The 27857-nt window shown below is 51.7% G+C and overlaps 1 long non-coding RNA gene across 1 annotated transcript; it reads right to left on the reverse strand.

Annotated features, from left to right (window-relative positions):
- On the reverse strand, positions 1-27837 carry LOC112920374 (uncharacterized). Its single transcript, XR_011995815.1, has 5 exons — positions 27729-27837; positions 20606-20689; positions 5687-5888; positions 5458-5586; positions 1-587 (listed from the first exon to the last, which is right to left on the reverse strand). It is a non-coding gene; the product is annotated as an uncharacterized lncRNA (long non-coding RNA).
- Positions 27838-27857: the final 20 nt, after the last annotated feature.

Genomic DNA, 27857 nt, shown 5'->3' on the forward strand with positions numbered 1-27857 from the left:
TGCTAATGAGGAGATCAATTTTAATTATGATTTTAATTAAACACCCGATCCAGTAGGAAATATGACAAGAAGTAGGCTGGGGCTGTGCAACCTGGGAGGAGGGAGGGGTGCTGGGGAGGGAAGGCGCCTCCAGGCCTCCTCAGGATTTAAAAGAAGTAAAGGGCACCGCCGTTGGGAGATACAGAAAAACCTGTGCAACCTGAAATTGGCACAGAGAAAGCCTTTTCCTCTAAAGAGCTCTCAGACATCGAGACTCCCAAAAGGGGACATCTTAGAGTGAAGAGGCCTCGGAGGTCAACGGACCCTGCCCCTCCATTCACATGGGGAAACTGAGGCCCGAGAGGGTGCACCTTCCTCTCCTCTGTGGATACACTGTCCATGCCTCCAGCCGAGTACTTACCACACTCCACAACCATTAACTCTTCACAGCCTCCCCAGTTGTTTCTATCAAGTATTTATACAGTCAGAGAGTGGTTTGTACAGTGCCAGTCCTTCCAGGGCGAGGCCACCTCTGCAGAGCTCTCTTTGCACAGCTGGCAAGTAGACGCCAAAGGCGATCGCTGATGCTCCTGGCGATGGTGCCTCCTCTACAGGCAAAGGAGTTGTATATAATAAAGGACCTTCCCCCAACTGCGCACTCCACCCGTGCTCCGAACGATGTCTGGCACGTAGTGGGCATTCAGGAAATGTGTATACAATGCGTAATCCCATAAGGTCCATAACATTTCATGAGAAGTCAGGAGCAACACCCAGTTAGGCAGTTGTCCTTGGCACAGGCTATCAGCTTTTTCCACACTGTCCTGATGGAAGAGAGCAGTGTGCATGGGCTCTGTGCGTGTGCGCGTGTGTGTGCACGTGTGTGCTGTGTATGCGGTTGCAGAATAGCGGCTGGTGGGAGGAGGAAACTCAGGGAAATAATTCTGAGGGCCTCTTAATAACACGATTATAGAGTAAAGCAATGGCAGGCTAGGAAGCCACATTAGAGACGGGTGCTGTCCAATAGAAATGTTCCCCGTGACGCAATATTTCATATCCACACTTTCCGACACAGTCGCCACTAGCCACGTGGGGTTGTGGAGTATCTGAAATGTGACTGAGGAGCCGAGTTTTTAATTAAATTTTATTTCAGTTAATTCAAATTCAAATAGCCACATGGCGCGAGTGGCTACCATATGAGACAGTACAGCTGTAGGTCATCTAATGAAATTCTATGTCCGGCCCAGGAAACTGAGGCCCGGAAAAAGTAGCCTTTGGACATCACCCAAGCTCAGACGCGGGCTTACATGAGCAGCTCATTAAGACTCGATCCTACTATGGCTTTCTGGTACATAAACAGCGCTTGGAAGGGGGATTCACATCCAGAAATGTTAATAGTCCCTACACACGGCCTGAGGACAAAGGCCAAAGATTCTGCTTGAATTAGGAAGAGCTGGAGGCCTGGATAAGCCCTTTGATGATAACCCAAGTACTGTTTCTGCCACTTCCGCCACCACCACCAAGGCCCCAGCACACAGGGACCATCTGGTTCTTCCCACCTAGGTAACATGAGGTCTTCCCAGCTTCCTTGCCTGCAGCTAACGTCTTGTCACTGGCGTGAACAGAGAAGCGGAGATTAAAGATGGTGGCAGAAGTTAATTGGGATTAGATGCGCATGTTCCATGGTTAACAGAAGCACAGATGCTCCAGAGCTGCTTCTGAAGCCAGATCACTTTCTAAATACTCTCCCTCCTTCCCCTCGGCTTCCTCCCCACCCCACTACCCCCAGCAATCCACCACCCCAGGTGCTCCGGAGCTATCGATTGGGCTGTTTCTTCTTGCACGTTATGACTCCATATCAGTTAAACCTTTTTCATAATGAATGAGGTCATTTGTGGGAGGAACAGAGAAAACAGGCACTCCTGACCTCACTCTGACACACCCATCTCCCCTCCTATCTCCTCTGCTGTCTGCTTTGTTCTTTGGGCCAGTGATGGTGGAGGTGAGGTCAAGGTACCCACAAACCGCCCCTTAGGGTCAGAACACAAAGAATGCTCCCCGTTGTCAAAACACAGTTCAGGCTCCCAGGTGGGCAGGGATGGAGAAGCAGGGAAAGCATGGGCAATGAATCCCCAAAGAATTCCCCCAGCCTACCCTCAAGGCCCCTCACTGTTGGGCAATTGAATTCCAAGCTTCAGATGAACTGTGGCTCTCAGACTCTGGGAGCTAGTTCACCAGGAGCGCCTCTCAGAAAAGACGAGTTCAGAATTCTCTGCTCCTTTCAAGTGTGTGAAGGATCGAGAAGGACAGAAATGTAAGCAATTTCCAACTGTGATCCAAACGCACTTTCCTCCTTGTCCCAAATCTGAGTGGTTCCCTATCAGCCACGCCCTGTGACGGTCCCCCCTGTCCCAAGAGCCCACTCTCATGTATTCTGGATCCTCCAAGGAGAACAGAGGCACTTTCAGTGTGGACACAACAGTCCTCCGCAGAGGCAGGGAACCTGCCCGTACACAGCCCAGCAGCTAAAACCGACAGAAATATAAAAGACAGCCTGCTGACTTGTGGGTACAGGGGCAGCGGGGTGGGGAGGCAGCCCTGGGGAAGCCATCAGCAGGGGGAATGGGCTGGGGAGAGACAGCCTGGCCCTTCTCACTCCCAGTGGGGTCTCAGTTGCAGAAAGAACTTCTCTTTGAAAGAACTAACGGGATGGTTTTACAATCCCCAATCAGCGATTCGATTGGCTCCCTTCTTAAGGAACCCCTTCCAGACAGCCAGCAGTCCTCTCGGAGCCCATCCCTTGAGCCTTCCCCAGGCCATTTCAGCAAAGTCACTGAGCCCCGACTCTGTGCCTTCTCCCTCTTTCCCCTCACTACTGAGGACGTCTTCCCTTGCTGCAACAACACCGATTTCTCTCTTACCAGAATCCCACCTCAGGAGAACAATGGCTCTGGGTAGTGAAAGAGGAAGAGTGAGGCAGTGGCCGGGCCAGAAATGTAAGCAAAGGAGAGGGTGATGCACATTATGTCCTTTACTTGGTGATCAGCCTTTTGCCGGACTTGGTTTTGTCCCTGGCATCAGGGTGCCTCCTGTAGTGCAGCTTGCACCGGGCGACCTTGACAGTCCCTGAAGGTCGGGGCTGAGCCAGGGCAGAGCTGGATAGCTCCCCCAGCTCACCTGCATCGATTTATTCACCTGGAGATGACTCCCGGGCCCCAGACAAGCTCCAGGTGGGCATGCTGGCTACAGATTTCCAGGGCTCCGCATTCAAAGCCAAACAAACCCGAGACACTCAGTGTTATTTTAAACTGCACGCCCACACAGCACTCCTAGGGAGCATCTCGGCTGGGAAGCCAGCGGAGAGGACAAGATCTCAGCCTGACAGCTGAGGGGGACCCACATCCTGCTGCTGACTCTGCACAAACAGGTTCCTTCTCTGCCTCGATCCGCCTGCCCATTCCCGTTCTTTGCTGGCAATTAGCGAGCCCCGAGCAACGCACTAGAGCATATTAACACTGCTCACCTCTCCCATCACCCCAGGCCTTTCTGCCCAAGGTCAGCACAGATCCTGCCCACAAGAATCCTCTCCTGGCCCACTCCTTGGGGGTGAGGGAGGTCCAGATAGAGTTACTCCTCTCTCAAATTGAAGATGTTACAATCCAGGCTCAGAGCTTAAGGAAAATGCTGCCATTTAGAGAACAAATCCAGGTGAAGCCTTGGCAGCCTCACCTTTGAGCTCTTCTCACACCTACTGACTGCTGCAAATCCACCAAGCAGCATTTAGTGAACATCTATTATGGAAGAGACATCACAGAGGACTCACAGATGTGTGAGACAAGATTCCTGTCCTCCAGACTTTTTTTGAGGAGACACATCCTCGGCATGGCTGTGGCTACCCAGGTGTGAACCGAACAACTCCTGGGCATGTGGAGCACAGCACATGGCCCTGGGAGTGATGCCCACCACCATGGTACTCACAGCTGGAGGAGGTATACACTAGGCACTACACAAATGGTGGGGGCAGAGGGTGGGGGTTACTGTGGATGAAGGGATGGAGAAGCTTCACCAAAGTCCTGGGACTCGAGGTTAGTTTAGAAGGATCTGAGGTTCATTAAGAGGAGATGGGTGCAGAAGACATTCCAGGAGGGTCAAATCCCATGAGGCAGGGGGTCCGATCAGAAAGGCAAAGAAAATGCTCAGGAGACACTACACAGATGGGAAACCTGTTTGAAAATGTAAGCTGAGGACCAAACCCCACTGAAGAGTCCCAGGCTGATCCCTGTTCTATCAGAGAACCGTGTCCTAGCTCTTCCTACTGAGGACAGAAGGATCTCGGGTTTGAATTAACGTATAAGCTTCAGACACAGATTTGCGGCAAATGCATCTCCAAGTGGATGCCCACCCTCCACCGGCAGCAGAGCTCCCGTTCTGCCTCCCTCCTGAGGACCACTCCTCACTTCTCAATCGGAGCCTTACACGACCACGTAAGCACTGCAGGAGCAAATGTTCCCATTCCGTGCACTTCCATGATTTATATAAGAGCCCCGCCCCTCTTCGTGCCTCCAGACCCCACACATTCCCTGCACCTGTGCCCATCACCTGCACCCATCCTGTCCGCCCACCTCCCATCACAGTGGAGGGAGAGGCCACTCCTTCTACCTGTGTTGCTGACCCCACTACCTCAAAACAACTTCAAGGGCTTGTGGCATTGACTTTGCCCTCGAACTGTCAAATTTTCAACTTCCCCTCTCTATGCTCTAGAATCCTTCATCTTAAAGTCAAAAATCTTCATAGACCCTATACGCACCTCTACCTTCCTATCTCTCCATTTAGTCTCTTCCCAACCAAGCTGCCCCCAAAAGCTTGTATACAGATGCCTTTCCCTTCTTCTTATGTCAGCCCACTCCACTGTGTGCCACAGCCCCACCCGCCCACCACACACCCTACACATCACTGAAACTGCTTTCGCTAAGACCACCCATGACCTCCAGGTCACTAAATCTCATGTACACTCTCCGGTGTCTCCATCCTCTTGCCTCTCTTCAACAGCACCTACCAGTTAACCCCTCCCTCCTCCTGAAGGCCTTCTCCCTGTGGTTTGTGTGATGTCACATTCTCCTGGTCCTGGTTCACATTTTCCCTAACTCTGTTGCTGTGCTTTTTTGCAGCCTCCTCCTTCCTGAATGAGTGTTATAGACTCCTTATTATTTATCCAATTCTAAGTGCTTTATATTTTTAACTATTTCAATTCTCAAAATAGTCCTGTGATACAGAGGCTGTTTTCTCCATTTGCTAGAGGAGAACATGAAGACACATAGAGCAACTTTCCCCTAGCTTCCTTAGCTAGAAATCTTAGTGAAAGGCAAGATTGAAACAGACATTTTGGGTTGTGTTCTATGCTGCTAATCACTACACGATGCTGTCTCTTTACCTGACTGCATTAATAAGGTTAGGAGAGAACAAACTGCAATAACAACCAACCTGAAGATCTCAGTAGCTTAATATAACAAGCTATTATTTCCATCTTGTGCTCTGGATCCAAGACATCTCTGCAGGGAACGGGCTCCATGCAGTCACTCAGAGACCCATAAAGGCCCCACCAACTTATAGCTGTAGGAAGGAAGGGGAAAGACAGAAAAATCATACGTGGGTGTTCTCATTTTCACTGAACGAGTACTAGGTGGGGAGGGAAACACTGGGGAGCGAATACCTGCAAGAGTCAACTTTTAATGTTGGAGTTTCTCCAGCCTCATCTGGTGTCACTCCATCCTCGTCTGTTCCCATGGCTTTAGGGTCTGTATATGAGACTTCACAAACACATCCCCTCAGCCCAGAGCTTGGCCTCACTGCTGAGCTCCAGTTTCATCTGTGTAACTGCTTACATGACAGCTTTCAAAAGGTATCGACAGCTTCTGAAATTTAACATATTCAAAAAAAAACCCCTGGAGTTTTCCCTCATGACAACCTCTCCCTCCCCCAACCTGTCGCATTTCGACAAGTTCTACCTCCATCCATTTAGCCACTTCTGCCAGAAATCTGGGAATTATTCCTGGCCCCTCCCTCTGCTTTCATATCCGACCCATCACCACATCTGAATGAGCCTATCTTCAAAATAATGGCAGATCTGCCCTGGTATCACTAGCCCTGTCATTCTTATCAAAGACACCATCATCTCTTGCCTAGACTACTGCCACAGCCTCCTTCTTGTTCTCCAGATGGCTTCTCTGTCTTCTAGAACATTCTCCAAAGTGCAGATCAGATCATGCCACTCCTTCTCCCACTCAGTGGTTCTTCACCTTGCTCAAGGTTGTGTCCAAGGTCCTTAAAGGGGCCACAACCTAGCCTCTGCCCGCCTCTCCAGCGAAATCCTGTGCCATGCTCCCCCTCATGTACCACATTCCAGCCACACATGTCTTCTCTGAGGTCCTTGAAGGTGCTTGCTCTTACCAGATGCAGGCTTGCAAACATGTCATTCCCTTTCTCTGAAATGCTCATTTCATACCCTTTACCCCACAAAGTCCTTCTTATGCATGGTTCTCTGCCTAAATGTCACCTCCCAAAAGACCGTTCACAAAACCTCCAATATAAAAAGGCCCTCTGGTGTATTGTCTCATCACACCCTACTCTTCCGTTTTGTAGCGCTTACGACAATTTATAATTACATATCTATTTTTGACTTCTTGTTGAAGTTCTTCCTACAGGACCATAAGCTCCATGACAACTATGGTGGAGTATTTGCTTGCTCACCATTGTATCTCCCACTTACAGTATCTGGTATATAATAAGTCACCAGTCAATAAGTATTAAATCCAATGAAAAGATAACTTCTTGGCCCATATGCCTTCCATGAGGAGCAGATGCAGCCTGCAAGAGAACTGGCTTACCATGTGCCCACCATCTTGCACTGTGCCAATGTTTTTATGACCAAGTGACAATGATCTTTTGTTTCTGGGTTTGTTCTACAAAGAACATACGATCTTGACAGCCTAGGATGGACTGGCTGCACTTTCTTCTGAGGGCACTTGAGTAACATCTCCTAGAGGTGAACCACTCTGAGTCCCAGACAAACTCAGCAGAGTTGAGGTCTCCTTATTCATTTTTTAAAATGGATTAATCAGGCACCTGGGTGACTCAGTGGCTGAGCATCTGCCTTTGGCTCAAGTCATGATCCCAGCGTCGATTCTGGGACGACGAATCAAATCGACGAATTCGACAAATCGAATGATCGAATCCTGCTTCAGGCTCCCTGCTTCTCCCTCCACCTATGTCTCCACCTCTCTCTCTGTGTCTCTCATGAATAAATAAAATAAAATGTATTAAAATAAATTAAAATAAATTTTAAAAATAAAATGGATTAATCAATAACCAAACTCATGAGTCCACTATACAAGGCCATCCTCAGGCTGACCTATTCTGCTTTCCGACTCCACTGCTACTAAAACCAGTTGCCACCAATGTAGTGGCTTAAAACAACACAAATTTGTTATCTCATAGTTTGGAGTTCAGAAGTCCCAAAGGAGTCTCACTGGGCTGAAATCAAGATGGTGGCAGAGCTGCATTGCTTGCTGCAAGATTTAGGGAACAATCTATTTCCTTGCCTTTCCCAGCTTCTAGAAGTCACTTGCTCCGTTTGACCCCATTTCTCCATCCTCGCAGCCAGCAACATCAGAGGAGTCCTTCTCTCATGCCTTTTCTCCAGTTCTTTCTCTTCTGCCTCACCTTTCCACTTCTATGGACCCTGCCGATTTCACTGGGACCATCTAGACAACCGAGGTCTTCTTTCATTTCAAAGTCAACTGATCAGCAACCTTGATTCCACATGCAACCCTGTTGCCGTGTAACCCAGCATATTCACAGGTGCCAGGGATTGGGAGGTAGCTAGCCTTGGAGGACCATTAATTATCCTGCCTATCACCTAGCTCACTTCCTTCCACCTGTCACTCCCAACTTCATGTTTTAGCCACAAGCATGGTGAGACGTACAGCCATTGTTCTAAAGATCCAGGGTTGTAGGAATGGGGATCTGTAGGAAACCATAAGTTACCTCTGAAAGTTCCCCCAATACGCTCTGCCTCTTTTACCTCTTCTACGGCGGATCTCTAACTCCCCTGCATTCCCAATTTCCTCACCTGGAAGTGAGGAGGAGGATGCCTGACTCTCTGAGCTGTTGTGAGGATCAAATGGATTACATGTGGGCAGTGTGTAGAAAGTCAGGAGGATGCATGTAAAAGAGCATGCGCTCTGACTTCAGAAGTCTGGGTTCAGCTTTGATTCCCCACACTCACAAACTTGCATGGTCCCAGCAGAGTATTTAATCTCCTCAAATTCCCTCAAAATCTACATTTCCTTCGCTCGAAAGTGGGGGTATCAATAATACCTATCACAGGGTTGCTGTAAGGATTAAATGAGATAAATTATGCAAAGTGTTTTGGCATACAGTAATTGCTCTATAAGATTAGGTATTATGATTATTAGACTGGAATCCCTAATAAATGTAGCTGCTCTTTGTTGTGATGCTTTAGTTCTTTTTTTTTTTTTTTTATCTGACAAATTCTGAAATCTGAGCTTTAGTATTACACCTTCAGAAAAGCCTTCCCTTTCCTTCCCTGCCAGAGGGGGTTATTTCTCTCTCCTGCTGTGCATTCCTAGAACACCCAGCCCACACTTCCATTTCAGTGTCTGTGCATGTCCCACCACCACCACCAGCATGCAGCCTGGACGCCGTGAGCTACTCAAGGGCGGGTTCCACATCCTGCTCATCTAGGTCCACCTGGCACCTAGGTCAGGGTCTGGGCAGTATAATGTTCAAGACACATGTGTCAATGAACATCGCGTTAGTTCTTTTTTTAAAATATTTTATTTATTTATTCATGAGAGACACACAGAGAGAGAGAGAGGCAGAGACACAGGCAGAGGGAGAAGCAGGCTCCATACAGGGAGCCCGATGTGGGACTCGATCCCCGGTCTCCAGGATCACACACCCTGGGCTGAAGGCGGCGCTAAACTGCTGCGGCACCCGGGCTGCCCCATCGCGTTAGTTCTAAGCTAATCCTCAGAAACGCCTGTGACATAGAATAGTTGCTCATTTGTCTCAACACACATAATGTCACTCTAGCTTCAGCTCGCGTTCTGACTGGTGAGGTGCACACTTTGTTCCCTGGGAGCAGCATTCCTGGGAGCTCGAGCAGAACTGGCCTGGACCCCCGAGGGAGCCCCAGCCAGGGAGCAGGGCTCCCACTCGCACAGGCCCACTCTCAGAGGCCTCCTCCATCGTGTGCCCGGATGGCCTCTTCCCACCTGCAGCTCCCAGGCTCTCTCCCCTGCCCTGCCTCAGCAATGCGAGTCCTGAAGAAAAAGTCGGCCCCAAGCAGAACCGGGCTGAAAATCATATTTTCACGGGACGTCAAACTTCTCTCCTACCTTAAATGAAAGGTATTATTTTTGAGAGGGGAATGTCACACTCTACCACCGAAATTCTGCTTCCTCGGCAGAAACCCCGGCGGTTTCTCTGCACGGCTGGCAGCTCTCCACCCAAGGCCGACGCTGGGAAATCCACCGGGCCCAACGCAAATCACAGGAGCACAAGCTCCTCTGTGATTAAAACAAGGGAGAGCAAACCCAAGGAGCATTGCCTTTGCGGAGAGGGGGCGGCATAGGAGACACGGTCCACACACACGCCGCAGCCCAGGACCCACGGCAGGCCTTTCACTCTCCTCCGGAAATCCACCCATCCCTCGGCCAAATAAATAAATTATCCCAGCTCGGCAACCTCTGGGGCCTGCCAGTGACAAATGATATCCCTTGCGCTTCATCTTTGGTATATATATAAAAAAAAAATACCCTTCTTAGCTACCAACAACCAACCTATCAGCCCCTCGTCTCTAAGCAATTCATGCTAGACACCGGGACCGCTTTCTGATTCCCCCACACTGAGCGGGCCCTGGGATAAAAAGCTTTGTACAGAGCTGGGGGGGTGGGGGGTGGGCAGGTGTCAAGCAGTGAGTGGACTCACATAAATGGGAAACTGTCCATACTTTTTAATGAGTGAGAAGGCGCTAGGGAGAACAGGTCAGAAGCAGCTTCCTGTCCCCTGAGCCTGCTGTTGTGTCAGCTTCTGTGCGTGTGGCCTGGGGGCTGATCAGAGTCTGAGGCCCTGGGAGTCCCAGGAGCAGTAGCTGCTTACCTAGCTGCCAGCTGTAAGCGTGGACGCGCGGCCACTGTGGCCACATGTTCCCTGATCGGAGGCTGTGGACCTTCCTTGGCCTCCCTGGCCGCTTCCAGAGAGGTTCCTGCTTCCAGATAGAGATGTGAGCCAGCTCTGAGCATAACTCAATGATCGACCCAGGTGTTCTGTGTCCTCTGGGTGCCCTGCGTCTGGACCCTAGGGTCCACCTGTTCCGTCCTAGCATCCTCTGTGTCAAGGATCCGGCTCTCCGGAGTCCAGGAAGCCAGATGTTTCACCAAGATGGATTCAGTGTGCAGGTGCTGGCCTACGTGTGGCCTGCAAGCTCTCTTGGCAAGGCACCCCCTATCCAGGTGTTCCCCCACACGAGCACCTGAGCCGGCAAGGTGGGCCAGCCCTGGTGGCAAGCTCCCCCAGGGGGCTCATCTCCTCTGGAAACTCCTCGTGACCACAAGTACCCTCCTCACCAAGGACTCTCCACTCACTCAGAGATTCCAGCCTGTTCCTCCAGCCCCTCACTCCACCGTATGACCAGGGCTGTATGCAAACATTTGCTTTGATTTGTAAAATGATCCATATAATTAGGGAAAAGAGTTAAATAAAGGGACTGATTTCAGAGAGCAGGCTCTTAATGACACTAATACCTGGCAAAAGGGGTCATTATGATGGGCTAATGGGCCTTGCCTGGCGTTCAGTTCTCTCAGGACACAATCCAACACACTCAATTATCTGCTAATCAGGGCCATTTTGTCAGAGGTTATTGCCCTGAAGTATCAATTATAGGAACATTATTAATACTTTATGGAGAAACCACTTGCAGGAAAGTGTTAAACTCATGAGGCGAGCCAGTCACCCCCCTCTCCCAACTGGGACCCGGAATATGGCATCTCTCTTTGCCCCCGAATTCACTCCCCAACTGGGGTTTTCCATGACCCATTGGGTCTATTGGGAAGGAGCCAGGGCTATGATGATGTTCCCAATCCTGTCACCTGTGACCGAACTGGCAATCCCAACTCTTAATGCCACCAGCTGGCAACAGTGGCTTAGCCCAAAGCCAAGGCATTGCTGACTCAGATGCTGGAGGGAAGCAGGGAGCCATAGGGGTTTGGGAGCAGGCCTGCGTGTGTGTATGTGTGCACGTCCATGTGCACGTGTGCCTGTTCCCTGCCGCCTCTTTTCTCCCTCTTCCTCCTCTCCTCCTTTTTCCTATCTCTCTTTCCCTGTCTCTCTCTCTTTCTCCCTCCATCTCATCTCTTCCTCTCTCTCCCTTCCTTTTCCCCCTCCTTTTCCTCTCCATCTTTCTCTCTGCGCATCTTTCCCTTTCCCTTCCTCCCTCCCTCCTTTGCCTCTTCCTCCCACTTTTCCTCCCCATATCTCCTCTTTCTCTCTCTTCCCCTCTCAGCTCTCTCCAATGTGATCCCTCTGAGGCCACAGGAAAGAGGCAGACAAGAGATCTGACTTCAGGATACAGCCTTTTCATGACGCAAACTCTGCTGCTCCCTAGAACTCATTCCTCCTCCATGCTAGACACATTAATTTTTCGCCATCCAACACAGAAACTGGAAGGACAACTCTTAAAAACTGCAGAGGTCAAAATATGAAAAGAACTTTAGAGTCAGAGCAATGAGAGAATTCAAATCTCTGTCCCATCGCTCCCTGGCTATGGGGTCTCTGGCCAGTCACTTAACCTCCCCCCATTTGTGGTTTTCAAAGGAGATCATGTGATACAGAGTTGCCAGCTGTGTCCCTTGCTGGTTGTGCAAACTTGAGCAGGTTATTTCACCTCTCAGAACCTCAGTTTTTCACATGCAGGATAGAGACAGATCCACATACTGGAGCTACAGTAAAGGTTAAGCATGTAGGCACTAGTGCGGCACCTGACATAACGCATTCACAAGAAGCATGGTACCTACATCACAGTGGGGCTCCAGGGTTGAATTGTCTGTTTCTAAATAACAAACATGAGTGCTCAGTAGAAGTCAGGTCTCCCTTCCCCTCCAACCCTAAATAACTAGACAACATTCAGCAACAGAAGGGTTCACTGACTTTTATTTTAGCTAGACAGGAGAGCAGTTAGGGATGCTTTGGAACTTATTCCAGGGCTCTAGAGGGAGACGCCAACATGCTCTTGGGAGAAACTGCCTTTTGGGAATATGTGGAATGCTCCACTCCCATGGCCCAGTAGGCCTAGACCTATCCCTCACAACCAGGACTACACTTGTGTGGCACCTCACCATCAGAAGGGAGATTCAGTGCCACAGGGGAGTCTCCTACAAGTTGGCTTATGGGCAGAGTTTAGTTTCTTGGGGGGAGAGGGGGGAAGAAGGGACAGAGGAGTTTGTTCCGGCACTTGATGGTCTCTCTTGTTCCTGCCAACCCTATTCTATGGGTTAGAAAATAATTAGAAACATGGCTGTGTTCATGCATCCAACAGTGGTTGCTGAGGACCTATCATGGGTTGGGCGTGGTGATCACAGCCTGAGACAGGGAGGCCAGCTCCAGAATAGATCAATTCTACTAGAGTTTGATGTATATCTAGTATAAATATCTATGTATGTCTAGAGCTTCCCGTAATTCCTGGTCGAGCTAAAGAACTGTGAGTTATCTCCTCCTGTGGAAGCGAAACCCGAGAACAGGAGTGCATAAAAACACTCAGGTATTAGAAGAATTGTCAAAAATTGATGATCATCCCCTACTCCGCTGAGTACCAACACCAAAGAAATGACTTTCACTCATAACTATGAGGCTCTGGATCAAGAATGTGAACCTGGAAGTAGTCAACAATGTAGGAACCAGCTCTGCAACCTCTACCCTGGAGACCAGAGAGTAGTCAAGGCATTTGGCTGGCTGAGGGAGAATCCTATCCTGTGGAGTCAAGTGGCCAACACGCCATTCTACGTCCACCGGACACGGCCAGAAAAGAAGACAGACACTTACAAGCTCGAGGCCTCCACATCCTGCTTGGGGCAGCCTGACCCAAGGCTCCACAGTGAGGAGTGTTGGCTGAGAACTCAGCCTCCTAATCCTTGATAAATAAATAAACACTGTTAAATCTGCTGTTCGGTGGGCCTGGGTAATTAGCATTTGCGGTAAGCAGTTATGGGGTTAAGTGCTACCAGGGGTTTGATCTGGGCTGACAGAGTCTGAGCTACCGAGTGGGGTGGTTGCCTAGCAACAACACCTGTGGCACATTAAACAGCCAGTCAGCTTTGTCAACTTCTAGCAGGGGCTTTGTAGCGGCGGAAGATGGGGGTGGAGGAAGGATTAGGGGGGCCCAGAGGTGGAGAGCTGGACAATGGGTCTCAGGATGGACGAGGGAGGTGCTCTGTGCACCCCCAGAACAGCTCGTGAGGTCTACTTCCTCATGCAAGGAGCAGGGCAGGCAGCTCTGCGTGTGAGTCCAGGGGAGCTATCCCACCATGGCTCTTGTCATCACCTAAGACCCTCAGGCCAGCAGCCAGAGGAAGTAGGAATCCCCTTATCATCACCCAAGCTCCCTCTCAGGATAAGGCATCTCGGGATTTGGTGATGGGGTGGGGGGCACAGTGGGGAGAGGAGGTGCCTTTGTGATTTTGTTCTAAGACCCCAGAGGAGCAGGGCCTCCTTCCGCTGTCTTCAAGAAAAGGACCATAGAGCACGAAAGCAAAGACCCTGACAGGACAGAGTCCTTCTTACCACCTCGCGTTCGCACCTTCCCACACATTGCTCTGGACTTCCTCCCATGCACGCCTGAGGGAGAGAGCTGGGAAAAAAGCAAAGATTTGGGGAAAGGCAGAGAGCTTAATAACATTGTTGCTGCCGTCTTGATAGAATTCATGGGCCAGTGAGCCAGCCCCCAGACTTTCCTCGGAATTCCCACCCGGCCTCTGCGTGGGACTGCGGGCTGGGGCTGGAGAGGGATGTACCTAATTCAGAACACAGCCCTGGCAATCAGAACACTTGGGGGTCAACTCCACTTGTGTCGCTTGTAAGCCATATGGCCTTGGGCTCATACCTGTGCTGAGACTCAGTTTCCTCATCTGCAGAGTGGAGGGTAATTTTATCCGCCCTGCTTGCCTTCCAGGGACCAAAGGAATGCCGTCAACCCTCCCACACGCAGAACGTGTCCGTAACACAAAGGAGATGCCAATTTATCCGCTTTCTTGGACTGGCCTGAGCTATCTGCTGTTTGGCCCAAAGCGGACGAGAGAGGAACAGCCATGTGGCCATGTTGCTGGGTAACCGGCTGGTAGTGTGGACCTGAGCGGGGGCCTAGTCCAACTCCTACTCTAGGGTCACGGGTTCACATCCAGCTCCATGTCAACGATGACTGGGATCATTGGGTTTGGACTTCAGAGAGTCTGACTTTCAGATGACCTGGTGCTTATCTACCACCCACTGAGTTCTCACCGAACACTTCTGAGTGCGGTTACAGGAGAAACTGAGGCAGGCTGGAGAACCTGGCTCAGGGTCCCAAACATGGCATCTCCCCAGCCTCCCCTCCTTCTGGGTTATCTTGAGAGGCAATCCAGTGCCCACGGAGGGCACATGGCATCTTCCCTCCGGCTTGGGAAATAAGCATCGGCAAGCCGGCCTGGTGTCCCACTGGCACGCTGGTCTCCTCTGCATCTTACAAAGTTGGCAAGTCTCCCTTTCCACACCACAGCTAAGACAGTTCCTCCCCATCCTTGAAGTCACACGTCTAATTAGAAGAAGAGAGAGTGAATATATCCAGCAACCAACGCCCGTAAGGCCCAGCCCAGCTAACGTCGCTGCTCACCAGCCCAGAATGCCCTGAGGCCTCCGCGTGTCTCTGTGGGCTTCTGCCCGCGTGGCCACGGGTCCTGTGGACAGCCCGCCACCCCCAGGGTGACAGAGAGTGTGACTGTGTATGAGCCGCTCCCTCCGTGGCTTCTCCAAGCCCAGTGTTGTGCCGTTATTTTCATGCTCTGGGTTATATTTAACTCAAGTCATAATATTTGGGGGGTTGGAAGCCTGCTGTTTCACCAAGAAAGGCATTTGAATATTCTCAGTTCCAGAGAATTCCAAGGGCTCTGGGAAGAGAGTGAGGCGGTTGCCCCAGATTTGTCTGACACATCGTGGTCACGTGGACTCCATTAGCGGATGACTGAGGCATTAGGCAGGCAGCCTAAAGGAATGTTGTAGAAATGATGAAGAGGAGCCAGTGAGTGATGTCAGCAGGAGGCTGATGCCTCTGGGGGTCCCAGGGCACTCGCCCCACACATCCCCATGGGGAGGGAGACTCTAATTGGCAATATCGCTTGCCTTGTCACCACCCCACCTCTTATACCCGGTGTCACTGTGAGCAGAGGCAGAGCTGGAGTCCCGCTTGACGTGAGGAGAGGCACGATCCTGCTCCTCCCCAACTGAGGCCCTCACTCCTGAAGCCTCTGATAAGAAAAGAAAGCATCCGAAGTGACTGCCGTCCTTACACTGGGAGGTAGTGTCCCCCCACCCCGCCACCCCCCAAAGAAGCCCCGGCAAGGTTGGCGGGGGGCAAAGCCCAGGTTGTCCACAAAGTGTGGAAACACGGATGGTGTTATTTTATTCCTTACAGTAGAAAGACATCCCCAAGGACACAGAGCCATTCACCTGTTTCCAGATTTTTAGGGACACTCCATACACACTCCTTTCAAATTCCAGGTCTCTGAGTTCACTTTCTCAAAGTTCTTTTGCTTGTGCAGAAGTTTCCCTGGGAAAGTCAGCCTGACGCCTTTTGCACTGCTTCCCCGAGCCACGTTGGGCCCTGTGGGCCGGGCCCAGGATCCGCGGAGGTGAGGTCCGCGAGGCGGTGGAGCGGGAGGACAGGCGGGGTGGCTGTGGTCCTCTCCTGTGGTGTCTACACCCAGAAGGTCTGAGACCTCCAGGAGAGGAGGAGAGGAGGCCTCAGACACCCGCCCGTCTGAGCGGACCCCTATCCCCTGAGCAGCCGGGGCAGCTGGCCCCAGTCCTGCGCAGGGTCCCCCAGAACAGGTCCTACTGACACCTCGAGGGGTCCCCCCGGGTGCAGGGGTCCGGGAGGCCACCACCCAGGGAGCAGGAACCAAGTGACCTTGGCCATCGGCGGCCGTCACGGCCCCCAGGTGCCAAGGGCACCGTCTCATCTCCAGCCTCAACTAAGCTCTAAAACCAGCATTTGCTTCACATTCATGGGAACTGACATATGGTATAATTTTTTTCTGAAATCTTCCAAGTTCCCTAGGCAGCTTTGACGTGAATATTAATACTAACATAATTTCATGATGATTAGAGAACACAATTAAGGGCTATTAATAATGACACAAATAATGACATTTAAGGCCTCATTTTAATTTGAGTAATATTCTATCTGGTGGTATTTAAACAGCTCTGTCTGGCACAATTAGGATAGTGCTGGGGTGCAGCCACTGCTCCCGGAATCCGCAAGTCCCACCTCACAGCCCACCTCCAGAGCAAGGCAGGGGGTGAGGGACACCGCCCCAAACCTGAGATGTACGCAAGGGGAGCCTCCTGCACTGGCCACGCGTCACCAGCAGCAGCAGGGTCGGTCCTGGGACGAAGAGCCCTGTGAACGGGCTGCAAGACGAGTCCACGCTGGGAAAGCTCCCTGGCGGCTACGCTGGACTCGGTCAGCTGCTCCCTTCGGAGCTACACCGCTGCTCACCAAAGGTTGGGGGGATGGTTTGGGTTTCCCCGTTATCTAAACTAACTCCTACTCACCTTGCAGACTTGGCTTCCCATTTAGTCTCACAAGCTTCTCCAACCCCTTTTCAGCCACATTATCCTACGTCTGTCTTAGCATGTTGTATTGCAATCATCCGCATGCTTTTCCACCTCCCCATCAGACTGCTCACCTCAGGGCCCAGGCTGTGTCTTTTTGCCTTAGACCCTCAGCACATAGTGGATGCTCCATGTTTGTTGAATGACTTAATGACCAAATAACTGAGCGTTCTCTGCCTTCCAGCCATCGCGCGCATGTTTCAGGCTGCAGTCTCAGGATCGTGTAAAACCTGCTGAGCCCCACATGGCACCTGTTGGATGTTTCTGCCCAATAGCAAACATCTGGGAGATGACTGGGCTGGTTGGGGGTGGTGCCCAGAGAGGAAATGCCCGTGAAATACAAAACTTCAGTGGGAAAGCAGGTAGAGCCATCAAGACTTTAAATATCCCAAAGTCCTGGACCCACGCATTAGGCAGCTGGAGGAAACACAGTCTCACTTCATGGTATATTTTTCAATTGTAGACTAAATTCCGTATGGAGAGATGTGGTAGATAAGGCTGGGCTAGAGGCTGGGTTTTCTGCTAATTCAGGTTTCTATAGCAGAAGGGAGGAAACAAACGGCCAACTTCCTGATAAGTGAGGTTCTTAAAGAATTAAATAGGAAAAGGAGAAGGGAAGAAGAGGAGAGAGGAAGAGGAAGGGGGTAAGAATATTAGCTGAGCGTTTATCCTGTGCTGGGTACTTTGGATACTTAACACCCAGTATCTCCTTTGATCCCTGTAGTTATCTCATGAGAGATTTATTATTATTATTATTATTATTAATTTTCATTTCACAGATGAAATGCGAGGCCACACAGCAGTATGTGGCTGATCCAGGCTTCAAACCCACAGCTGTGTGACTGCAGAGCCCAGACTGTAATCATCCGCTGGGCTAGACGAGTGACTGGGAAGGATGAGAGCGCATGGGATGCCTGCCAGAGGAGAAAAGTTGACATGGAGGGGAGGCAGCCTCCACTGACGATTCCGGGAGGTCTGCAGGGCAGAAATGGAAATCCACTGGCTGGGACCAGAACCGGTGGGCCCCAGAGCTGACGAGGGCCCGAGTCTGCCCACCCCACTGCCTCCCCCCAACCCCTGCCCCTGAACTGGTGGCGCTGGACACGTCTGAGGACAGGGTTGTCAGGCAACTGCCTCCAGCACAGGCTGATGGAGCTCTGGCCAAGGCCAGCACGGCCGCGGAGGCCAGCACGGCCGCAGAGGCCAGGGCAGGCTTTGCAAATAGCTGGGGAAGTTAAGTGGAACCTTTCTGGGTAATTGACTGTGCCTGTCCACAAGACCCCCTGCCAAGCCCAGGCAGGCCCGGCCTGACACACGGCAACCTGTCTGGAGTCTGCTCTGCAGAGGCAGAGCGCCTGGCTGACAGCAGGCTGGTGATGCTGCTGTAAGACGCCCCGTTCCCCATGCAGGCCTCGTTTTCTCTGAATGTCTGATGGGCAAGGCCGGGAACCACTTGAATCCATGGCAATGGTGGTGGCGGCAGCAAGGCAGCGGGTAGGCAGGATGTGATCCATTGGAAGATGGGGGGGCCTGGGATGGGGGCCTCCAGGCAGAGCACCCTCGACTCACCAGAGGCCACCTTGCCTCTGGCGGCACCGCTCCCAGCCTGTCACTGTACCCGCCGCCCCTCCCAATGCCACACAAGCAGCATCAGACAGGCGCAGGCTCGGGCGCACGGGAGGGCACCGCATGTCACATGCAGAGATTCTTGTGGCAGCGGGAAGACCCTGAAAGCTGCACAGCTGGTCACTCACCTATTTCCTCCTCCTAAGGCAGGATTGTTTCCTATTGCTACCTACCACCGTCTCCTAAATCCTTCCCTCTGCCTCCTAAACACACACCCTGGGGAGTCAGCCCACCCATCCCTCTAGCCAGCGTCAGACCTGGTGTCAGACCCACGCATCCAAACTGGCCTGCTTTTATGGGGACCCTGGGTCCCCCTGCCTCGAGCTCCTGGGCAGCAGCTGTAGAGGGCACAGGCATGTGGGGAGCCCAGGTAGGGCTCTGAGGAGGCAGGAACAGAGGAGTCAAGGGCAGCATGGGGATGGGGATGCAAAGAAGCAGAGCAGCCATGCGGAATGAGGCCAAGGGCAAGGCTAGACTGTCCTCCCAGGTCCCCTGTTCCCTCTCAGGGTTGCTTCTCACTCTAGGTTAACACAAGCTTAAGACAAATTTCTCATCTTTCCCCACTGGCCGGCAGCTCCTCCGGGGCCAAGGTCTGTGCTGGCACTACTGCTCTCCCAGCTCAAAGATCTCTCTGCACTTCTCAGGGCACCCCCACAGCCAATGGGAGGCAGAGTAATGCTGACCCTCGTGTTCTTGTCCCCTCTGCAGTTCCACCCTGACCACTCAGGGTGAAGCCCTTAGACTCTCTGGCCTGGACCACTGCAGTGGCCTCCTGGCTAAACTCCAGGCCCACCTCTCTCCCCACCTCCTACACACACCATTATCAGAATCACCTCCCCAAAGGGTAAAAACCATATCCAACCTACAGGAAGAGCCTACTGTGTGCCAGGCATTATCCTAAGCGCTTCACATACATTACTTCTTTTTTTTTTTTTTTTTAAGATTTTATTTATTTATTCATGAGAGACACAGAGAGAGAGGCAGAGACACAGGCAGAGGGAGAAGCAGGCTCCATGCAGGGAGCCTGACGTGGGACTCGATCCCAGGACTCCAGGATCACACCCCAGGCTGCAGGCGGCACTAAACCGCTGTGCCACCGGGGCTGCCCCATACATCACTTCTTTGATCCTTAACAACAGCTCCACGAGGTGACCACTGTTGATCATTCTCATTGCACAGATGGGGGAAGGGAGGCACATAGAAATAAAATTATCTGCTCAAATCACCCAGCTAGGCAATGAGCACCAGGATTGGGAAGCTCCCCTGTTAATCCTAAATCAAGAGTAGCAATGATCACTCTATACTCTGTCTCTCCTCAGAAACTCTTAGGGACTTCCCACTGCCTGTCCTGTCACAGATCCTAAATCCTTAGATTCCATGCCTTCAAAAATCTGTGCTAGGCCACCTACCTTCCTCTGTCTCCCCCTAGGACTGCATTCCAGCCCAAGGGGAGGTCCTCCTTTCCCCGAGCACTGTCTAGCCTGGGTACCTGTGCTCTGGACACATCTTCTCTCAGCCATTTCCACCTGCCCGAAGCCCTCCCTGCCATACCCCACCCCCACCCAAAGCCACTCTGCCCTTTTCTGAACCCTGTTCCCCTATCTTAGGAAAGCAGATTATTATAACAGCAAAAGCGTTGGGTTCAGACATCCCAGGTTAAAATGCTCATTCTCTGTCACCGTAAGAAAGCAAATTCACCTCTCTGACCATCAGTTCCCTTGCCTGTAAAAAGAGGGTGATGATAATAGTACTTACTTTCAAAATTGTTGTAATGATTCAAGAAAGTCATCTGGGGAGAGTACCTGAGTCCTAATGGACTCTCAGCCAAGGTCACCTCTGCTTCCTGACTGCACAGCATTTACCACTTCTCCCCGCCATTTGGGCTTTTTGGGTCCTCAGAAAACCGAATGTCACTTTAGGGGAGGCATTAAGCATCAGTCTCTGAATTCCCGTACACACCATGCCAAGTGCCAGACGTTGCTGGGGTTCGATAAATGCTTTTTGTGTCAATTACTTCAAAGGCTTGACCAGTGTCAGGATGGCAGAGAGGAGATTCACTTACCAAAGATGGTAAGATCCAGATGACTTCTCAGTTCCCTTCAACCTTGAGAGTCTAGAACTCAAGGAACCTCCTCCCTGGAGAGACCTTAGTGCAAAACACAGAATTCCATCTTACACTTACTGGTGTGGATGATGTCAGCTGGAGGTCATATTGACTCTTCAAACCCACGTCTAACCGCCTGCTCACATTTTTCTCTTCCAAATTATTTTTTCCAGGGGTCTGGCATTTCCAGTCCACACCAGGAGTTTTCTGGCAGCCCCAAAGCACGGCTGCCACTGGTGGAAAAGTCAAACCAGCAAATAGAAATGTCACTCAATCATTTCTCAGTGCTTTCCTCTCATTGGCCTTCCTCGCCACATATAATGAGAAATTCTTTTTGCCCAAATATTGTTTGAATTTCAAATACACAATTTCCCTGGGGGGTGACCAGATGAAAAGAGAAATCTGGTTTGCAACATAAGACCTCTATGTGGAAGTTACATTGAGCGAACACCGAAACTAAATTTTTATTGAGCTCCTTGAAATGACAGAAGCACATCAAGGCAACCAGGCTCCCTTCCCACTGTGGTGTGCTTAAATTATTTTAAGTGAACACCAAGGAAGCACCCCTCAAGGGGTGAAGAAAGAAGGAAAGGATTTTAAACACAGTGGGCAAAATAATAAATCTGCTCATGGTGTATAACCCACTCCCTGCAACTGCCCCAGCATGCGCCTTCCTATGTGTCTCTCTGCACAAGCATTGACTGTCCACAGCTGGGGTTCGTAATCTGAGGGGGGTGGTTTGCTAAGAGGCCCTAAGGTGATGATTCTCAATCCTGGCAGCATAAGAATTTCCTAGAGGGTTCTAGAAAAAAAATACTAACACCCAAACCCCATCCTGGACCGATTAAGTCAGAGTCTCTGTGTTTGAGGCTCAGACCTCAGAATTTTGTAAAATGTGCAGCCAGGGTGGGATGTATTCATAGATTTGGAGGGTAGAAGTACCCCCATCCCCTAAACGGCAGGTGTGCATTTTGTGCATGCATTTGCATTCTGTTTGCGTGAGAATCTATGTGTTTTGCTGGGGTGCGGGGTCATCACTCTCAGACAATCCCTTAAAATGTCTGTAACTCCAAACAAATCTACAGCTTGGTGTCTTGGGTTCCTTCCTGCCGGAAACAGATCTGCACCTAAGACGTTGTCGCCAATGGGCAAACGTAAGTCAGGTAGGTTTCTGGTGTCTTGAGGAATGACCTTGTGGCTCTAGATCTCAGGTGGCAAGCACCTGTCACTGATGGAGAAGAAGACCCACCAAAAACCAGAGAGAGGCATTCTTGCAGGAAAAACCTGAGCGCTCGGTGCAATTTCCTATTTAGGTTGCCCTGCCTGTGACTCAGCTAACAGCTGTGCCCAGTGTTGCCTCTGAATCTGGACAGCAGAAGCCACATCCGTGGAGAGGGATGGGTGCCCAGGAGCTCCATATTCCTGGCTGATCGGTGCACTCCATAAAACCATCCTGAGGACCAGCTTGTTTGTGAGTACTGGGGGACAAGAGGGAGGCAGATGGGGATAGGTCAATAAAGAGAGGGCCCAAGCCCCAGAATGGGGCCCCACAGACTAACAAGGCCCCTTGGACCCTTGGGCACCATCGGAAATTGATTTCAATAAATGAACTATGTGAACAGGGCCACCAGGGCGAGTGGCACGGGGCGGGGGGCGGAGGAGGTGGGGGGAAGCAGCGAACCTTCCAGGTACCAGAGGCCATTTTGTTAGGAACCTCACTTGCCACCCCTCCTCCTGCCGCGGGGCCTGGTTGAGTCTGAGCTTCGGCTTTGCCAGAGCCCAGCCAGGCCTGCCTCCAGCACCACCCCTGCCAAAAGGCAAGAGGCCTGGCCTTGGGGCTTCCCAGCCCCAAGTCAGCTGCCTAAGTGTTCAGCCCTGCTCATGAAAGGGCCCCCTCTTCCTTCTCCTTTCAGCTCTGAGCTCTAATTTATCCTCCCCTTTGATAACCAACTCCAAACACGTTCAGCCGAGGCCAGGCCATCAGCACACAAAGGCCTGTGCTCTCCCGGCTGAATGAAGCACTTCACTCTTGGGGGGATTTCTATAGAAGGCAAAATCCACCAAACAAGCTATTACACTTAAATCAGACAATGCCCGAGGTGACGGCGAGGAGACCAGCGTTAATGACTCAGCTAGCAGCGGGCTTCTCTATCTGGAAGCTCCACCACAGCATGAGAGAGCAACCCGCTGCCCTTCCCAGCCTCTCAGCCATGTCCCTCTCCTCCTGCTCCCAGACTAGAAAGTTGACCCTCTGTCTGCTGGTTCTCTGAATCCTGAGTCCCCTAGGCCCACGTCGACTGACTCTTGGCTCCCTCTTTGCCTGGGAAAAAAAGAACGGAGAAATTAAGTCTGGGCTGCCCCCTTTCTCTCTCCTTTATTCCGAAGATGAGAAAACCACGGTAATTGTGGAAAGTCACACAGTCAGCTGGTGGCAGAGCCAGAATTAGAACCCTTGTCTCTCGCCTCACTCAATTCATACAGAAACTAACATAAATTAGATGATGCACAGAAAGCACTTAGCATAGTTGCTGGCACATGAAAGCCTCACTAAGCATCAGCTGCTGTTACTTGTTCTAACAGTAGTAGCACGGTTTCTACAGAAGCCATTCCACTACGCAAGGAGGGCCTGCCCTGAGCCAGGCAATCTTCACCCGCCTAAAACAGTGACCCCATGGCACAGCCCCGCCCCCTGGGAGCTCCCATTCTTTTTTTTTTCTTTTTTTTTTTTTAATTTTTCTTTTTATTTATGATAGTCATACAGAGAGAGAAGGAGAGAGGGAGAGACAAAGGCAGAGGGAGAAGCAGGCTCCATGCACCGGGAACCCGACGTGGGATTCGATCTCGGGTCTCCAGGATCGCGCCCTGGGCCAAAGGAAGGCGCCAAACCACTGCGCCACCCAGGGATCCCGGGAGCTCCCATTCTAATGGAAGATTCAAACTGGTCAACAGGCAATCATCGCAACACAGGGTCAGAAGTGACAGCCCAGGGGAAGCTAGGCGTGCTTTAGGAGCTCATAGGAGGAGCGACTGGTAGAGACTTTGGGGTTCAGTGAAGAGAAACTGGTATTTCCAGAGCCTGAAGGGTAATCTGGACCTAGCCAGGTGATGGGAGGCGAGCGTGGCTGCTGGGCATATGGGGACCAGGGAGGTGTGTACTTCTGGGAGGAGGGGATAACTGAATGTGCAAAGGCAAATGGGGACTGTGAAGGTGAGCAAAGGCAAGATGCAGGTAAGGAAATGCAGAAACGTCTGTGTGAGGGGCTACCTGGGTATGAGGGGTGGACACAGGGCAGTGCAGGTGAGAAGGCAAGTGGTCATGAGACCTGGGGAATCACGGGGAAAGCCACAGAAGGGAGCCTGTGCTGCATGGAGAAGTAAGGGGACCATGTGATCCCCGCACGGTGGAGATGACAGGATGTGCTGTGGGAAGCGGGGGAGAGGGGAGCAGGGCCGGCGGTAGGACACCAGCCAGCCGCCAGGTCTCAGTTCAGCCTTGTCCCGTGTTCCATTTCAACACGTCACAGGCTTCTGATCTTGAGTCACCAAATAAGCGCACCCTTAAGAGGACTCACGGAAGGGCAAATGATCTGAAAGACGAGAGCTGTGGCCACAGGAGAAAGAAAGCCGACCACGGCATTCCCTGGCAACGTGGATCATTACCCAACACGCCGGGACAGCACGTTCTCCACCGACCAGATGTGTGACCTTGGGCAACCTCCATCCCCCCCGATCTGTACAATGAGGACATTTACTAAGGAACTGGTAGCCTTGCAGTGCTCCCACCCTGAAGTTCTCGTATTTGAGATACATATCCTATATTTTTATTCTAAGATGCCTTGCTTTGCATTTTAATGTTCATGAAAACAAGACAAAATGATTTGCATTTTATAATAGAGGTAACCCAGCTCATCAAAACCAAGGGTCCTGCACAATGATCACAGACATTTCCTCTTCTGGGTTCTCATCATTGAGCCTGAGAAAAGCCAGGACACTGGTATGACACTGGCCAGGAAAAGCTGGTTGGGAGCTGGGCTCCTGGGCTGGCTGGCTTTTCCTTGCTGCCTGAGCACAGACCCATGGTCTTCAGGAACCCCTCTTCCTCTGGCCCTTTGCCCTCAGGAGTGAGGTCCTGCAGAGAGCCACAACACTCTTTCCTCATCCAACAGCTCTGGTCGCTGCTAAGGTAGAGAGGACAAAGCTCCAAGGATTTTGGGCAAGTGAACAACAACAACAACAACAACAAAGCCAAACAAATTCAGGCTGGTGTGGGAGACGTAAAGGCCACCTCTGAGCTGTTTTTTGGCTGGAAAGCGTTCTCCATCCTATAGCTCCAGGACACAAACGGCATAGCATCCAGAGGCACACAGCCGCACAGAACAATTGAAAAATTGCCTTGTTGGACTACAACGTGCCAATTTTTCAAATCTAGAGCCATTTTCACTATTACGGTCTGCGCGGCCTAAGCCAGGAGAATTTTCTTCTGGGAGGGAAAATTGATTCCGAGGTTAGCATTAACCCCCATTAGCACAGCATGCCCCATTCCAAAACTATTCTTGGGATCCAAGGGGGCCAGAGGAAGCTATAGAGGCCCACGGCGAGGTTGGTGCCCAACATCACAGGCGCTAACAGCTGAAGTCCATTAGCCCCATGTCTCAGAAGGGCAAGAGAGTGAGATGGAGAGAGACAGGGAGAGAGGAGCATAAAAGATCTGGGCATGTGTTTTCCCCCTGGTATTTCTAGGGTTTGGAAGTTTGCCTGCACATCTCATTTCATTTGGGTGGGTTGGGAACTTGCATGAGCTGAATAGCAGGACCTAAAGCTAACGCCTATACAGACCCTTATGATTTTGACCGTGCAGCCCTCACCTGCCACTGCCCTTTCTGACAGGGGCCAGAGCCCGCTTGGGGAGTGTTCTCCAAGGAGCCGGCCTGGGGGTGCCCATCCCATCCCCATTCCTTGTGCCCAGTGGCTCAGGGCACAGATCCTTGCAGACACACTGCTATAAGACAGCCTGCTCTGTCCGCCCTAGGTGTCCTATTTGGAAAATCATTCCAAGTCAGTCAAGAGCCAGCAGCCTTGATCACAGGGTGTGCTGTGACATCCATCTTCCCAAACAGAGCAAAAACCTACCAGCCCGGCAGAGAAGGCAGTGGTGCAGAGACTGCTGCAATGCAAGGAGAGAAAAACAACTGTGGACAAAGGGGAACAGCAGGCCCCCGGGAGAGCAGCACATCCACTGATCCCCCCACCCCACCCGAGGCATTTTTTGACGTGCTGATGACACACCAGTGGGCACTGGTCCTGGATCCAGCGAGCCAGCCCACGTCTGAATTTGGGCTCTGCCGCTTGACCTTGGATGAGTTACTTGTGCTTTCTGAGCCTCTGTTTCTTCTCCTGTAGCCTGGAAGTAAAAATAACCACCTGGCCAAGTTGTCAATATTGAATGAGATAAATACAGGAAAAGAATGATTCTGTAACAGTTGCTCCACAGAAATACATATGCATTTATGTATGTATACACAGCAAATAGATATACCCATATACATAAGTGTGTGCATCCGTATGAAGAACTAAGGAAGCCCACTATTCATTCCAAGCCCACTATTGGTTCTAAACCGTCTCTGCTGTTCATAGAATGGCAGAAGCTCCACATTCATACATTCATTCTTCCGGTAAGGGTTTGCTTCAGAAGCTGTGAATTGTGGCTACATGGCTTACCAGCTCTGAACCTCAGGAGTTCCTTTCTTCCCCCACCCCTCTCTACAGATGCAACCGGCTCACACACCATCCTCTCCTCCCTAGAGTGACCAGTCTACCCAAAGAGCATTGCAACGGAGGGCCTGGTAGGTACCAGGCCTGGAAGGTACCTACCTGGTAGGGCCAGGTAGGTGCCTCCTTGGGGGTACTGGAGAGAGGGAAGCACTCATTACAGCATGTCTTCCTTCATTTCACAAACACTGGGGATACCTACCATGTGTTAGGCTCTGTGCTAGGCACTGGGGGTAAGAGATGAGCAAGATCCGGTCCAGTCCCGGGCCCCTATGGGGATCAGAGAAGATGAGGCACCAGACCCATAGAGCGCTCATGACAACCATGGCCTGGTGAGTGCAGGACAGGTGCACAACGCGAAGGTGGGACACAGGGGCATCAGACACAGAGAGGCCCAAGGAGGGCACCAGGGGGTGGGCCCCGTAGCTTGCGATCCCTGCAGACTCTGTGAAGTTGACCTCTCTTAGTCATCTGGTGATTTGTGCGGGAGGGGAGGGGCGCACGTTGGGCTAAGTGCTGACGGGACGTCCCTGTCAACACAATGTTCCGCCTGGCCGGGCCTTCATATATAAAGATATTTAATGAATTAGTTAATTAATGAGAGGAGTTTGATTGATAGATCATATGGCGCTCGCAGCAGGGTGAGTCTGACCCTCGATATCGCCGCCTGGGCTGCAATCCGTCCCCCTCATTGGTCGGGAGAGCGCGGTCGCTCCGGCAATTTGCATGCATTTAATGTAGCTCTTTAATAGGATGTAATGTTAGCGAAAGCCAAAAGCGCAGCAGCTGTAACTTAAAAGACAGCCCCATTACTGCAAGCCTTATAATTAGGGTAAGAGGGAGACTCGGTCTGCCATATGTTAAACTCTTTTGAGGTTAATAGCTCTGTAAGATTTTTGCAATTTAAAAAAATTACACTTGAAGGATGATGACAAGGCTCATCAATGAGGCGCCTCTCCACCGGAGGGAAGGGACGGGAGGATCCCATGTCCCGCCAAGGCCTCCTCCTCCTCCTCCTCCTCCTCCTCCTGGGGCCGTGGCGAGGTGGCCCCTTTCCTGCCACAAGTCGCCCGGGTCCCCGCCAGCCTCTCCACGCCGGGCCGGGAGCGCACGCAGAGCGGCGGTCTGAGCTCCGCGCACCGGAGCTCGCCCCCTCCCCTTCCCTCCTCCCCCCTCCCCCTTCCTCCTCCCCCCCTCCCCCTCCCCCTGGCCCGGCGCAGCGGACCCAGCGTGGGGCCCGGGACGCGGGGTGGGGGTGTCCGCGGGCTCGCGGTGCGCACCCGGGGCGGGGGACGCGGCGGCGAGCGCTTACCTTGCAGGGTCCCGGGCACCTGCGCACGAAGACGCGGCCCCCGCAGGTGGCCGGGCGCGGACTGCGCAGCCCGGGCCGAATCAGGCACTGCCAGCTCCCCGCAGGCACTGCCCCGGGGAGGAGAGGAAA

Source organism: Vulpes vulpes, chromosome 12 (genome assembly GCF_048418805.1).
Source record: "Vulpes vulpes isolate BD-2025 chromosome 12, VulVul3, whole genome shotgun sequence".
Lineage (NCBI taxonomy): Eukaryota > Metazoa > Chordata > Mammalia > Carnivora > Canidae > Vulpes > Vulpes vulpes.